Genomic DNA, 15,997 nt, shown 5'->3' with positions numbered 1-15,997 from the left:
TGTATATATGCATGCGTTCTCAGCAGTATTACTATACACATCAGCAATATATGATTGCTTCCTTTTTCATATAGAGCACAATTTCACCCTCCTGACTTTGAAAATTTCTACTATTTTCATGGGAATTTCTCTTGATAAGGACTTCAGGATAACATCAGTCAAGACCTATTTAATCTACACTCAATTTCTATTTAGCATTAGGGATTACAACGAAGTGTATATTTCTGAATGTTTTTCTATATACATCTTACTACTTAATGAACAACAGGGCCTGAAAAACAACAGGACTAATACCACCTCCTCCTTACTTCAGTAGAAACAGGATTAGCACATTAGTCTTGACATTTTTTAACATCGTTTTCATGGGATGACAAAGGCACAAAAGTTGGTAGAATTCCAATTTAATTTCTCTAGATCTATTAAAAACCTGATTGTAAAAGCTGTACAACATAGTTTATAATGAAAAATACTCCATTATTGCCATGATTTTCTTTCCCTAGTTACTTCATGAAGACAGTTAAGGCTCAATATAAATTCTAACTCATTAGCTCAATACTGTCTCAATCCCAGTGTAAATTGTTCAGAAGTAGGTAATGAAAATTCAGTCCAAACTCTCCCGCAATCAAACAAAGCAGTTTTATGAAACAATGAAAAGAATCAATTATATGAGATACTTTTATTATTGTACAAGAAATTGTCGCAACCTTTATGCAGTGTACGTAGTTGAGCTGGATTTGAATCTCATCACTCCTGATAAGTGAACATGTTTCCTTACATTTTGAGAACTCAGAGACTCTCAAAAATCATCAACCTGCTTTCAAACACATACGTAATTCAAGGAGCTAAATCTTAGCTGGAAAAATATTTTTTTTCTTCCAATTTTCTTTTTTTTATAATTTTCTGCTTTTTGCCACTGTGACATACACATTTCACTCATTCTGAATATTCATCCATTAAAAAATATGACCCTGGAAATGAGAGTTAAACACAAAAAGTGAGTTCATCTCGCATATTTTAGCGAACATGTAGGTGTTGATGCAGATGCAGATTCAATAAAGGAAGGCAGGTAGTTCCAAACGGTCATTCATCCCATCTTTAGGGCATGTGTCCTTAAAACAGTAAAGCTCTTTTTATGGTACTTAGGACTTCATTAAAAAACAAGCACCGAAAATCTGACCACACAAACGTCTAATACGGAGTGGGACCAAGCCCAATCTTAACTCTTGCATCTGTTAAGAAAAGTCAAAGAGGGGACTTTGGTCTGGCAGATCTTGCAGTGGAGCACACACTGCTTGATGACCTTGCTCTACATTCACACTGGACGTGGCACTGTCCGTCCTGCTGTGGCTAACGCGAAGGCAGCAAAGGCCCACTACGCTGGCTAGTTTAGTACGAGTGTGATCGCACTGCAATTCAGATGAAGTCAGCACTGCCTGGTGATCAGGTAATGCCCAAATGAAGAGGGAAAGACCACAGGAGACAAATGGCATGAATGGCCTCTGGGCATGCTTTCATCTGTACAGTAACCGCAGAAGAAGCTTTTACAAATGGCTTAGACTTAGATGGCTTAAGTAAGATGAAACCGGGCCAGAATGTCTTGTTTTGGTAGCTACAAACTCTCCTGTCGTCATCATCAATGAAAATTTTTTTGACATTTATTTTTTGTTCTTTATAAAAAACAGAGACAGAAAATGATATGTTTGTAAAATGTTTTTCACACTTGGAGTAAAATTCTCTAATTTACATGTAAAGTTATAATGTTCTTAACAAGGTCACCATTGTATAAATCCTTTAAGCTTATTGTTTTGTACTTTCCCATCAAAACACGATGACATCCATATGTCATATATATATAAGAATACATATAATACATAAATATATATTAGTAATTATATGAATATTTCTTAACATTATAAGCAAGGAAGATTTTTTGCATTTTATAGGGCTGGTAAACTCCCAGTAATAAGATATTTTCCCTATTTATTAGCAAGATCATCTACAGTACAGTTAATTTCATGTTACATGCCGACATTCGATATGGAGATGGAGTCAATTCTGCTGTGACCCTTCCTAACCTGGTCACAGAATTTTTCACAGTCAGTCATAGATTGCCAATTATGGCACTACTTATGTGGCTCAGAAATTAGACCTTTTCTAAATCAGTACCCCCTTCTGCCTCAAAATTACAGTGTCTATTGTTTCAGAGTGATATTGAACCCAATAATAAATTGGAAGAGAGAAGACAAGCTTCAGAAAGCGAAGTATTGAGGCTAGCGTTTAGTCAGTGACAGATTCTTTAATACTTGTAGTCTGGCATCGTCTGTCAAGATTTGTTTACAAGGAAAATGATTCATAGCCAGAATCCAATCCATAACATTAGAAACCACTTTCAAACTACAGGCTGTTGCGCTCCTGAACACTTTAAGTGGACAGACACAGATACAAATAGTCTTGGCCATTTGCTGTGTTTTTCTTATTTTAGTTAAGCGGAACAATTTTCCTCTTAGAGGAAACAGTTATTTTCATTAATGTCAAAGCAAAATAAGTGTTATTCCTTAGACACTACTCACCGTCTGCACAACTAAGTGCAAGCTACCAGTTCTGTCACTTTTTACATTTGATTTTGATTTAATGCGTACAGTGGTTTCAAAGAGTATTAAAAATCTGTTGCCTTCTTCCTCTTCACTTGTTGCCCTGCTGGAGGCTTATGTTTTTCCAGTTTCCATCAGCGGTTGTCAAGTCTTTGTAATAGGATTAAAAGCTTGGACACCTGATATCCCTGGGTGCTGCAGTTCACCCTCATAAAAGCTGTTTGCTTTAAATTGAGAGAAAATCAGTTTTTAGTGGCATAATTAATTAAATTATGCAAAGTGTCCCAGATTCAGCATAACACTTTCTGAAGCAGCAATTGGAAGCTCTACATTGCATTCAAACTGCATTTCAATTGACGCTGCACTAGGCTGACCATAGGGTAGCATTTTCAAGGCTTTCAAGCACAAGGGATCCAATTTTGAAATGCAGATGCTTAATGTTGAGTGCTCAAACCCCATACATGTGCACTTGAATAGGCAATTTGGTAGCCAACTACGTATTTCACGTGCGATAGTGCTGATATGAGCACTCAAAAATTGAAATAGAAGTTCCAAACGTAAGTACACATGCTTAAAAACCAGGCTCAGATTGTCTCACATTTACTCATCATGGACAACCTGATGGAACAAAATTGACAACACATTTTCATAATTTAAAAGGTGGACTACAGAATCCAGTGTTTTCCCCATCCCCAACATTTCAGCACATATTTTCCATAACGTGAGTTACCTTCTCCCATAATCAGCGGTTACACAACAAACCATTATTTGTACACTGAAGTGGGTCCGTAAAAGCCTGATGCCTGGATTATTTGTATTCATTAGTAGCACAATTAGGTAGCTAAGGATGGCAATAATAAATGAAAACAATTCTGGACTGGAAGGTAATGCAGCCTAGAAAAAAGAAAATGAAGCAGAAAACTAGACTGCACAATGTCAGCCTCACAAACAAACTCTGATCTAAATGTACTGGATTCATTTTTACGATCACATCTCTTAGTTGCTTACTCCTTTTCCTTTCTCATTCTGTCCCCATTAGGATTCGGCTTGCCTAAATCTAGGTTCCTACAATGTGAGTTGAGGAGTTTAGTTCCTGTGATAGTCAACAGGGATCCAGCCAACAGGTTCTGGAGAACTCTTGGGGTCACTCGGTGGGAGACAGACCTATCTTTGGTCAGCTGATAGGAAACTCCTGGTTCCAGGGACTACAGTCCAAACTCAATTCAATTGCTTAAACATACACCACCTGAGATGGCCAAAATAATTTTGGTCTTACAGAGCTGGTGACTACAACCAGAACTTTCTTAATTATAGCTGGATTTTAGAAATTAAAATTAGGCTGTCTGCTAGACCCTTCCTTTCATGTGGGGAACTTGTGTGTCTTACAGCACCCCAGAGAACACTTCAAGCCTGTCTTTAGGCAAGTAAATCCCAGCCCTGGCTCAGGAACGGTTTCAGGTACTATTACATACGCAAGAGTAAGATCACACGGCAAAAACAGAAAAGAGAGTCTGAGCTTCTACTAACAACTCAAACCACTACTTTCTTTTTTTTTTCTTTTTTTCTTTTTTTCTTTTTTTTCTTTTTTTTTTTTTATTTTTTTGTGCTACTGATCTTCTTTCAGTCCCCTAATCTTGCTGTTATCTTCTGTGTTTGCTGAAACAATTTGTATCTCAGCAACAATTACCAAACAAAGCATCAGTATCAGCTGGGTTGGCTCATTTTTCTGACATGGACTATTCACTATCTAGGCTATTTATGTCCACTGGAAAATATGCATAATCAGTGTGCTAAAAGTTGGTAATCTTAGCATCCTGACAGTGAGAAAACTTCTTCATAAAACTGTCCAAATCAAATCCTGCTGCTTTAGACTTTGAATTGCTAGAAATCTGTGATTCCATTTTTGTATAATTCAGTCTCCTGAAATCAGCTGTAGTATTTACCTGCAATATATATATGAGTGTTGTAAGACTGTATAAAGGACAGACATCTATAGATAAAGGCACTTTTGTAAGACCTCTACATTACTGCTAAAAGCAAAAAGACCTTTGCCATACGGAAACAGTATTTGTCTCATATTATTGATACTTTAAAAAAAAATATTACTACCTCTTCTCAGATCACAAAGTGATCAGGAGAGCGAGTACTATGACACAGAAAAATATTAAGATCCCCAAGACTTCTCTGGAACGCTTTGTATTCTGCTCTAGATAAGGATTTTTCTTTTCTTTTTTCCCCCCTCACAAAGCCTTGCCTTGTTATTTTATGCTTATATAATCATGCTTATGCTCTTAAATAGACCATAAGCAATGTGGCTTGATAATTGAAAGTTTTTGTCATTTTCTCTAGCATAGCAGGCTTATGGGTCTGGTATTTGTCTGCTATTGTAACAATGGAGCATAAATAGGTATAGCAGCAAATTCTGGAAAGAGGGGAAAACAAAAAAAAAAAAGCACTATTCTTTGATAAACATTTTCCCAAAGAAATATACATGAAATATATATGAAATCACATATGGTTTCTTCTTTGCAGACAACAGTACAAATCTGAAAAACAGGTTTTAGCCTCAATCGTGTTGATGGCTTCATTCACTGTCTTAATTTCATTGCATAGGTTTTTCTTGGCAATGGCAGAGAAATGATAACTGCACTTTGCACTGCAAGCCAGATTTCTACCCACTTTACTCATCTTTTCCGTATTTATGTTCTGATAAAAAAACCCTGCAGTACAAACCAGTAAAACCAGGAAATAAGATGGAACTCCACATTCTGAAAATCAGAGTATATGCTTAAACATGAATCAGAAAATACTGAATTTCTATAAACAAATAAGTGAAAGCATTTTTTTTTACAGTGACAATGAATCCCATGGAATATATATGTTATATTTTATACTAATCCTTCATTGTTTTACCAAAAGGATTAACACAGGAAAAGCTTTTTTAAAAAATTCAATTTAATGAATAATGAAACTGTCCAACACAAGTGAAAGCTCAGCAACTCAGTTACAGGCTGCGTGACATTTACCTAAAAATAGATTTTCCATTTGTCTTCTTTCACAAATACCTAACCTGGCCTCATTTCATAGATAATACACACTTTATTTTTATCACTGTAAGTGTGCAATTTAGACATGTAAAAGTAAATTTGTGATATCACCATAGATGCGGTTTTGTGCACTGTATTTAGGAAAATAATAACTGGACAACATTTTACTGTCAAGTACACCTGGGCAAATATGTTAACTTCAGAGCAGAAAGCTAGAATTCCAGGTAGTCCCTTGATGTAGAGTTTTTATAATATGAAGACTAATGAGCTATCAGAAGTCAATCAAAATCAGCAAAAACCTACATTTTCTTTATCTCTCTTTCAACATGATAAACATAAAGAATTCTTTAGAGAACATCTTGTTACAGCTGTATGTGCTTATTTATAAAAAATTCCCATTTAATAGATAATTAATATATTACTATATATTTTCATTGTATGTGATTCTATATATGACTTTTCTGTATGCTTAAGGAAAAGGTAAGGCAGAATATTCTTGACTGAGTAGTATATAACTTTGTGTTTAGAACATTTTCTGGGAAATATGGATTTAAGTTGTTTTAGGATAAGCTCCCCTGTTGCTTCAGTTTATAAATAAAGATTTTATCCTCATTCGATTTTTTTCTCCATATAATCAGTATAATAGGCTCAGTATAATAGGCTTCAATTTAGTACAGTGGAGATGCAGGTTTGAGCTTCCGAGTGAAAGCACTGTGATTCAGGCCTGTGGGCAAGTGCCTAAGCTTTGCAGAAAATATGAATTTGGATGGGAGCTTGTGCTTCAACATCTGCACTGGTTTGATGTAAGCAATTCCTCAATCGGTATGGACCATGAGTTCTGACCCTTACTACCTCTAGTCTGAGTTTTACAGCATCTAATTCTATAGTAGCAGTGCTCAAAACAAAAAAAGGCAAACCAAAGCAATACATCTTCTATCATCTATTCAGTAACTTGTCTTCCCTCTTTTCTTTTATCTTTACTAAAGAATTATCTCGAATCATCCAAAAAGTTCTAAAACATAACAACCTAATTACTGTCCCTTTAGCTCAAAAAGAAAAATCCTGCCGATTTTCAGGTTATCAAAGTTTAGCTGATGGTCTTGTAATGTAACATATTAACAGAAAAAATTAGTGCAAAATCCTCAGTAAATATGCTGAAGTGCAAGCAGTACACATAGATAAAGTGCATAAAGTGAGAAACCCAAGTTTCCTAATGTCTTCTGTAACCAGAAAAATACATACCACTATTATGACCACACTTTGCCCCACCTGTTTCAGCTGTGATATACAGCAAAATAACAGATGCAAGATACATTGGGCTTGAAGGACTGAAATTAGAAGCGAGCAGACCTCTGTAAACTCATGTTCAGTCTATTCATAAAAAGATGAACCAGGGATGAAAATGCAAAGCCAGAGAGGTTAACATATTACAGGTAATCATGTTTATTGATGGTTTAAAAAAATATAAATTTTATTAATTAAATATAACTGCTGAACTAAACAGGAATATTTAAATTTCCACCACAATTGCTGCTCAAACTCTTAACAGCACACAGGCAACAAAAGGTTGTACACAGAGTACTTTCTTAAACATTATTCTTCAGATTTTTACTCATTTTTTTATTCATTTTCTTAGAAAGCAAGGCTAAATGACTAACAATCAGTCAAAGAATCATAGAATCACAGAACGGTTTGGGTTGGAAGGGACCTCAAAGACCATCTAGTTCGAAGCCCCCTGCCATGGGCAGGGACACCCTCCACTAGACCAGGTTGCCCAAAGCCCCATCCAACCTGGCCTTGAACACTTCCAGGGAGGGGGCACCCACAGCTTCTCTGGGCAACCTGTGCCAGTGTCCTTCCTAACAAACAGATGAATATCCAGTCTTGAGTAATTTTGATAGCAAGGTCTCACAGCAATTACAATCCTCTGCTCTCTGGCAAAATAACCACAAGTTGGCTGCATGAAAACCCACCAGCTGCAAGAAGTTTTTGATGCTCTCTGGAGCACATGGCTGTGTTTCCCGTTCAGAGAAAAGGAGATATGTGTTTGCCCAGATCTTGGCTTGATGAGATACTGGGGGGGCTGGACACACCCTGCCCTGGGAACAGAGGTTTCCTAATCGATGCCATGTCTCTTCTACCCTAGAAAATTGCTACAGCAAAGCCAGACGACTGCACAAGCTCTGAGGCTCGCAGAGCCATCTCCTCCTCCTCCGGGAAGCAGGTGCTAGCTCAAAACTTTGGGAAGAATTGTCTTACTCTTGAGTTGTCTGTACAGCTTTGATTTAGCTCTCCCATGACCATTCTGGTATAGCCTATAATTTTTAGGTCTTATACAGTCTTTTTGTAAATTTGCAGCATGTGATAGTCTCACACCTCAAAGAATCCAGTGAAAATACCAACACTAATACTACCCAACTACTGCTACTACTGTGACCTTTTTCTACCTTTAGATACACTTCGCAACTTCAGTGTTATTTGAACGCATATGTATGTATGTGTGGTACATCTGTCCTTTATGTATATACACGCACGTAGAAACCATACATGTAAACACATAAATTATACAACAGCTTGTCAGGTAGAAATCTAGTAATAAATACCCTCTATTTACTAATAAATATCCTTTTTTTATACACTTGGATTTGTATATGGAGCATATGCGCCAACCAGCGCAAAATCCAGTACGCTCAGCCTAGCGCACAAAATCATACCATGAATCATACTTCCTTCATTGGGGTTTAACACATACATTATCTTGTGTTCACCGTAGACTAAGAATCATTATTACAGCTCAGCTGTTATCCAGTACTTAATTATGCCACAGTAACTTCATTGTGCACTTAAGCCTTTAGGTTTTTTTTCTGCATTTCCATGTCCCAAGACAGATGACTGTGCCATTCTGTTACTTAAAGAAGGAAATCTTATCTAAGAGTTCAGGGATCCCAAGTCTTGTTTCTGGACTGCTGAAACTGTTCCTGCACGTGATTTATTGTTTTCTCAGGATGATGATGACAAAAATGACAACTACTAGGACTAGTAGTAACTGTAGTAGCAATAATATGTGATGCTTAGAGCGGGTGGACAATCCCAGCCCCAAAGCAGTTACAGCGTGAAAACAGTGTAAGAAACAGTACGCATACACAGACAACAGACTTCAAGAAATTTTACTCAGTAAGGAAGATCTCTATGCAAATGCGTATCTCTTATAATTCCTTCTCAGAATTGCTGCTGTTTAAGCAAAAAAAGATCATTTTATCTTTGAGATTTAGTCTACCAATATTATCCTATTTATTGACATATTGATACCCTACCCCATTCACAACTGCTGCTGTTTTTCTGACTGGAGCCTTACAAAAATGATCAAAGTTAAAATCTTAACATAAAGGCAGCCAAAAGTATGAAATTAGATTAAGAGGGTAGGAATATGAAAGTGATATATCTTAAACAGCAAATTTGTTACATATTTTCTTGGATTGGGGGGGAGTAACTACTTTCTAATTAATTTTGGTATTTTTGTTTCACTTTTGAAATGGAAACACATCACTATCTTTAAGTTGTTTAAAACTAAATATTTGTTTTTCTTTACTTCTGAAGAGGACCACTGTTACCAACAGCCATCTCTAGTGGCAAAAATTTTCACCTACTGTGAAAGAGAGAAAGGAGCCAAGCCAGTGTTTGACACAAAAGCCTATTGTCATGATGTTATGATAATTTATTCAATATTGGCTTTAGAGTTATCTCTTTTTTTTTCTGTAATAGTTCGAAGACAATAAAGTTCTCCTAAGCTATTATACCAAGATTTAGTACTCTGAACTTTACCAACCCCACATGAATTTATAGTCATTCTAGTCATTCTAGTATCCTATATCAAACCCATTTGTGCAGAATGCACACACCTTTTAATTGTACTTTAAACAATATGTCCAACTGTGTCTTAGACAAAATTCCTAGCAAGGGATTTACATCCAAATCCATCTCACCTAGTAAAAATCAGGATGGTAGATTCCTTCAGTGATCAGGAAAAGACATAAGTACATGTCTTACTCTGTTTCCTAGCTCCATCAGTCTTTCTTCATGACTAGTAATTCAGCTGGTCAGAGATGAGGGGAGGTACATGGAGAGACAATAGGTACATACAGAGACAAAAAGTACTTTTTCTTCACCCTGCCTTGACTCAACTATTACTAATATTCTTCAGGTCAGAATTGTGGGTACAATGTTGACAAAGATAACCTCTGTTCCCAGGTCTTTTGCTTTCTGGACTATTTTCTTGTCTACTGTATACCTGGTGGCTATTATATAATAACAAGGTGGTCTAGATGCCTTCTCAGCAGCCCATGTTTGGTCCTCTGCACACCAAATGGATAAAGATATTTCTCCGTGTTAAATCTCTCAGACTTAAGTCTCTCAGACTTAAGCCCTACAGACAAGGAGATGTTACCATGCATTAGCATTTTACATTGTCCAGCTTAGTACCAGATATTTATAGATCATCATTCATCCTAAGTTTCTCAAAATCACATGAAAACACCTCAGTTGGTTGTCTGGATTCCATTATGGTGGCCAGGAAACCTCAAGGTTGTTTGAAATTATTCTATCACACTGCAGCTGGCAGTATGTTTCATTGCATGAAAACCATCATTATGGTACGTTATGGACTACAGAGAAGTCTGCACTGCTAATTTTTAGCTACCTCATGTCAGATGAGACAGATTGGAAGTAAATCTTTGTCTAGTGTTTTCTTTAATGCTCAGTGCTAGGCACGTTGTTGAATGGGGAATTCCGAAAACTACTAGCTTCTACCATGAGCGTTTTCTTGGCGTAATGCAAGGAATCATGACGCTGTCTGCTCAAGAGAAGGGGCGCATGTTTATCTCATGTTGCTGTTACAGTACTGAGAATAGGTTTCTAGGTCTGCATCTTGAGTTTTATCATGACAACATCAAAGCAGAGTCCCAAATATATTTTAAGAGCTGCTGGGACCATCTGATGTTCTGGGACTGGTATTCTGAGGTTATCACTAATAAATCAAAAATGTCAGGTCTTTGTAACCGCTATATCTGTCCACTTTCAGAACAATTCGGTCTCTGCTTTGTCCGTCACAGCATAAAGACAAGCCACAACAGATTCTTCTAAAATATTGGACTGTAAAACCTTGTCATTTTCTTGTATACAAAACTCAACTGAGAATGCTCTCATGAATGTCTTTTAAGTGCTTCTCCACAGGGCCTAAGAGGTCTCTTCCTCTGTCAGACACAATTAATATGCATGTGCAAAGAGAAAAATTTGTGCATAATGTGTTGTCAAACTTGTTATTACTCTTGCATATAAGAAAATAGAAGTGAACCAGTCCTTTGTAATACATGCTGCTTAAGTAAAGAAAAGCAAAACTGTTAATTTTAGATTGAAAAATCTTTAGGCATAAACCTTGAACTGAAATATTATACAAGAGCCAGAAGTTTTCCTGATGCTCAAGGAAAACTTATACAAAAATTGTGTTTGCTTTATTAAATTCTGAAAACTTTTTTATTCTGATTTAAATTTCTGTCTCTTTAAAATGAACTGGAGCTTTTTTCAAAAGCTTTATTTTTGCAAACAATCTGTCTAGTATATAGTCATTATAGATTTCTGACAAAAATAAATGTAATGACTACTGGTTTACAGTAAAAGCTGCATTTCTCACTTTAAATCACCAAGACATAAGTACACAGAGAAATCATTAACAGGCAACAATAATCCTAGAAATCAAATTTGGCCTAAAGGCCAGAATAACATAGGGTGGTATTCCTAGAAATGGAATTATAAGTAGTCCTACCTGACATTTGGCATACAAATTTGGCATACAGCTTACATGCCCTGCAAGATGTAGAATACATAATTCCATAATTATACTCTGTAACAGGAAAACAACTACAAATCATTTTTAAGTATCTTTCCCTTTAAAAGATTAAGACTTAAATCCAGTTTCCACTGAAGTCAATGAGACTTGACTAAGGCCCAAATTTCATTCTGGTTTCTTTGACGTACCAGTCTGAGCACAGCTGAGTACAAAGATACAAGTTCTAATTCAAAGTAGTGCCGAGGCATGTTAGCTCAAGGGATGTACAAATGCTAAAAAATTAGCTAAAAACTTTATTCTCTTATGGTTACTCTATCAAGGGATAAAATATGTTATTTGAAATATGAGAAATACGATAACAGAATATTTGTCCTGTTAGGTGCTTCATTAAAAAAGGAAATTTAAAACTCAGGACTACCTTTAGTTTCCACAGGGATTTCTGCACAGTCTTCAGGATTGATACTGTGTTAAAGTATTAGTACAATTTTTCAAGATTACTCTGAACATAATGCTTTGAAAAATTTAAAAAAGGAGAACAGATAGTAAATGTCATTTCTTTCATAGCTACAAAATGCAAACTCCAAGTGTTTTAACCTAATGAATAAATGAGTTTGTCCTTTATGTATAAAATATAGTTTGTGTTTGTTGCACAAGTTTTTTAATAATAGATGAATTTTAGGTTTGCTTCAACATATTCAATAAAGTGTGATTAATTTGGTTTTTCAAAAATGCAAACTAGACATTACTATATTACTCTGCAAAATGCACAGCTTGCAACATTATTGTCTCTGTGGGATCTTAAATTGAATTGTAAAATGTGTCTTATTTCCAGTTTGATTTATGTAAGAAATTTCAGTGGATAATGCCCTTTTTGAAGTTTCAGTGCTTTCTGCAAAGAAAAAATACATAACTAAAAATCATGACATAGCTTATTATAAATCACAGCAAAATTTTATCCTTACATAATGTTCCACTTAAAAATCATATACTGATGCCACATACTATGTTCAATTCAGTGAATTAACTTTTTTTGAAGTTTCGTATTATGACAGATTATATAACGCATTTTTGACATGTTCTGTGATTTTATTGCGATATTCTAAGTAATTACCAAATCTCTTTTTCTCTAAAAAAGCTTTCCTGTGCCCTGAGAATTAATCTATGATACCATTTAACTTGGCTTTTTGAAGTAAATATCACTAGATAAAAAGCCAGCTGGTTCTGAATAATGGGATACTTGAATGAATGTATTAGTGTTTGAAAATGAGAGTACAAATCTTTTAAAAAGATTAATTTCCATAAGAAAGATAGCTCACAGATCTACAAAAGAATAAATTCAAAACATAATAAACTGGCAGAAAGAGAGGTAGATTAAAGTAAAGGCAGCAGCACCTTGTTATTGCAGCTGTTGTATAGCAGTGATTCTGTATCAATTACAACATTTGGCAGGTATGGGCAGCCTCTTCAAAGGTTTCAGTATAAAGCTGGAGCCTGGAATACACAGTACACCCTACGTAATAACTTGAGTGATTAATTTTTTTTCTTAACAGGACATAACTTTTGTTCCTAACAATCGAGTCTTTGGGAAGAGTTACAAAGACGCTTCTGACTTTAATGTGAAAAGCTAACATCAGTTTTGTTTTTTATTAAAGATTTGGATATGAATTTATCTTTATCATGAAAAGAGCTTGGCTTTATCACCACACACAAATGCTGACATCAGCATGTAAACTGACTTTTGTTGTCCTATAGACTTGATTTTCAATATCCTGTTTCAAAATATGTTTCCTTGAATGGGTCTGGGATTCTGTTCACACAATTACTTTGGCCAAATATTAATGAAAACAAAGTTTGCTGATGCCACTAAGTACTGTGGGTTTGCATAAAATAAATTGTAAGACTCAAGGAATTAAATCGTATTGGGACAAGCTGTAAAGTATGTGGGGTTGGTTTGTTTGTTTTCTGATGATGGGATTAATCTAGATCTACATGATTTTTTTCACTGAAAAGCCAGATCGATCTAAGTAACCTATTCTGGGCAATCTAGTGAGTCTGTCAAGAAACACAGTATCCTTGAAGGATGTTATAAAGCATTATAGCATTACACCTGCCAAATTCAAAAAACAAACTGCGAGACTGTCCTCTATGGAAACAGCCATGAAGCACTGAAAATGCTAGTACCAGTATAATTTAGACAACAAAAGATATAAGTTCCAAAACAATGTCTTTTTCTTGCAAAACTGCCGGAGAGCAGGTTTAGTAGGACCATGGAGACCTGTGTGTCCGGACCACACCAGCGCAGCCGCAAGAGAGCAGCCAGTTTCTAAACAAGTATAATGGGCATATGAAACACAATGGCAGAAATGTTTATCTTAGCCAGATTCAGACTGATTTTCAAGTGATTGGAACCGGGTATTCTAGTGTCATCTTAATGACAAATTTCAACTCCTTCCTCCAAAGCTTAGAAGCATTAAACCAAATGAAAATATTTGAATTCTGAGAGATATTCCTATTTCTCTCCTGACTTGTTCTCTGTGGAAGCTGAATCATTGCTGCTGTTGAAACTTAGAACAATGAATAATACCCTAAGGGCAGACATGAAAGAAAGATATTTTAGATAAAAATTTCAGCTTAAAATTTTACAAAGTTATAACCGTGACTCCTGAAGACACAGTCTATACATAAACTGTACTAGGTATACAAACATGCATATTCTTATACATAGATGCAAAAGACAAGATCCAACATAGTTTTTGAAAGTATCCCAACAGAAAAGTTACTAGAAACATTGTAATTTAAATAGCATTTGTAACATAAAAGTTATAAAAACATTCAGAATTCAACTAAAGTACCTTGTCCTGAACTTCCATTTTGTTCTAGTATTTTTTTCAATTCAATTCAGCATATTTCAGCTTATATCTTGTCTTATATTATACATTTATAGATTTATTAGTTATATATTACACATTTTTCTATATATGTATAATTTCCACATCATTAAAACAAAGCATTTCTAATTCCAGTGCTTTCAAATGAGCATATTTCAAAATTCTTTTGTATTCCATATTTTGCAATTTTGGCATATCACCACATGTCAACATTTCACATGGAAATGGATATTCAAGCGTTCCTGACTCACAATGTGCTTACAGTGACTATAAATAGGCAGTGATGCAGGCTACGAGTGAACTGCTTATGTGAACGCTATTCAAAATAATAGTTGCAGAATGGAAGTGAAAGCAGAAGTTTAGGACACAGCCACATGATCAGAGCCAACTGAGTTAATAAATAGTCCCTGATAGCTGAGCCAAGGTAAGTGGCCATGGTGTACGACAGAACCCGTTACCCTAAACCTCATCTATGCCAAGAACACGCTGCGTGGTCAGCAGAATGCCATAAGGAACAATCTATTAAGCCACAATAGCTGCGAGATTTTCATTCAGATGCCCATCCCTCTTCTCAGGGATCGTCAGAGACTTATTATACTGAATATGCAAACACACACGACACTTCTGTGCACTAAAAATGTCAACTATACCATGCTTTCTGTACTATGCAGGGTGTTCCGCTCAGTTACATTTCAAGGCACAGAAACGCTTGCTGCCCTGCCTGATAAAGATAATGACAAACTTCAGTGAAAGAAGCACCAAGTCAAAAGACTAGAATTAGATCTGTGCAACAGCTGCGATGACTCATCTCAAAGATCATACTTTCCTCCATTATTTTAATTTGCTAAGTCAAATAAACTGCCAGACTCCCTTGTACGCTTTGAGAACACTGCGGACCTCCATATAGAAATGAGCTTTCAGTGATTAAGAATAATTTGAACTGAGTAAATGAAACTAAAAACAAATCAGGGAAGTATTTCAAGATTAAGGCAAATGTCTATTGCAATGCAACTGAAAGGAGTTTAGACATTACAAATAATTCATCTCAGAATTCAGTGACATTTGCTATGAAAAGATGTTTCTTTTTAGTCCTTGTTAAAACTGGCTAGAAAATGTTTACAGCAATTTTCTGAAAGCAACTCCAGATTCTTTTTTAATCATACTACTTCAGGAAAGCTGCTTTTAGTTAAAATATAAAAATCGTAGTTACAAGGTTTCTGCAAACATAACTGCCATTCCATTAAGGAAATGGCACTGCAAACAGTAAATAGTGGCCCCTAGGGAAATGTAAGTATTGATTTTATTACTATGTTGGTTGGATTGTATTTGCAATTGTCAACTCTAATTTTAGGCTGTGCATTAAGTATCCTTATAATAGCTTAAGGAAAAGAGCAAATATTAATTAGAACATATTGATAATGTTTTTATAAGTCTTAGATTTAGTGCTTACCAAGCATATATTTTGAAAAAGCACAAACCTATTTCTAGCTAATAAATGAATAGGCAGAAACTATAATTACACGGATTATATGATACTTTTGTACATCAAGGCATCTGCCGGATGCAATTACTTAAAATTAAAACTAAAATGAAGTGCAAAGATATTTATTATTGCATGTGTCTATGTTA

The 15,997-nt window shown here is 35.5% G+C and overlaps 1 protein-coding gene across 8 annotated transcripts in view; it reads right to left on the bottom strand.

The window, feature by feature from the left end:
• The window catches only part of DACH1 (dachshund family transcription factor 1), a 368,257-nt gene that overhangs the window by 121,952 nt on the left and 230,308 nt on the right, over positions 1-15,997 (bottom strand). The window lies entirely within an intron of this gene.

Source organism: Balearica regulorum, chromosome 1 (assembly GCF_011004875.1).
Source record: "Balearica regulorum gibbericeps isolate bBalReg1 chromosome 1, bBalReg1.pri, whole genome shotgun sequence".
Classification (NCBI taxonomy): Eukaryota; Metazoa; Chordata; class Aves; order Gruiformes; family Gruidae; genus Balearica; species Balearica regulorum.
This window is presented reverse-complemented; position numbering and strand designations above follow the sequence as displayed.